We start from the raw sequence: 1,242 nt of genomic DNA, 5'->3' as shown, positions 1-1,242 counted from the left end.
GGGAGTATTTCTCACAAATACAAGGGTGTTTAGATGCTGGGTAGCCAAGCAATAGCAGATGTCCAGCATAGTCCAGTACTCTTCTTACCTGATTTATACATATAGTCCTCACTCAGAAATACTCCTGCTTCATAATGCTCCTCAAACAGTCAAGACATCTTCAGTCCCTCCCAAACAAAGGAAGGCAACCTCAGCCTTGCTAGTTACTGCCTCTAAATCAAAGTCTAAGATTTCTGAGTAATCTTTTTTCCTCCATTTCTGTTGAATGCCTACTTAATATTCTGCAGCATATGACCTGAAAATGTAAAGTTAATCAACAAAACTTATTTAGAAATGGTATACAAAAAAAGGAAAGAAAAAAGAAAATCAGTGAAAATACACAAATCTACACATGACATGGCAAGGAAGGTCATAAAATGGAGTTGATAGAATTTTTCTATCACACATTTCGTTTGCCCTTCATCCTCAGCCAGCATTGTAACTGGTATGGGGTCTTTAGCCACATGGATGACACAAACCTTTCCCAGTTGGGGGATCTCAGTCCTGTGGATGAGCCTAGAAGGGGCTACTGTAGGGTTTCAGTAACTTGTTTTGTTCAGTAGTGATAAATGGATGTTTCCCAGGGAATTAATTACCTGTACTCAACTCCTTCTCTTTTGAATACATGAAACTGTATTTCTTCTCGATAGTCAGAATCCATCACCCCAGTTACCACCATGATCCTCTTTTTCCTCTGTTTTTCCAGAAGCTTGAGTGGTCTGAAATGGTCAATGTTAGCTTCCAGTTCAGTTGAAAATTAATATGATACCTTTGGGAAGAAGTATTTCTCTTGGGGTACTAAAATTACTAAACCAACAGAATCCAGAGTCACAAGGACAGAAAGCAAGTTTTGTAAGTGGGTCATTAGCCATGCTAGGTAGAGGATCCACCCCACTTCCAGTTCATTATTCTTGGACATGCACATTGTGGCTATGGGAGAAAGACCACCATATTTCAGTTGTCGGTTCAGAGCACATTCTGAATTTTGTAAGACAGTATCCAACTTCACTAGGCATTGGCACTAAAATGAGTATTGCATAGTCCATTGCACCGTTCCATAAAGCTAACTGCTTCTAGTGATAAAGATATAAATTTAGTGAATTCCATGGACATCAACCGTTGCCTTGTTTCCCATACTGTAGCTCAACTTCCACTTGGCCCTTCCTACCATATAGTCCTTACTTCATGAATCAGAAAACTAAT

Source organism: Eumetopias jubatus, unplaced genomic scaffold, assembly GCF_037043125.1.
Source record: "Eumetopias jubatus isolate StellerSeaLion01/CBP00866 unplaced genomic scaffold, mEumJub1_p1.0 scaffold_3, whole genome shotgun sequence".
NCBI lineage: Eukaryota > Metazoa > Chordata > Mammalia > Carnivora > Otariidae > Eumetopias > Eumetopias jubatus.
The sequence above is the reverse complement of the archived record's forward strand: the minus strand, read 5'-3'. Positions refer to the sequence as shown.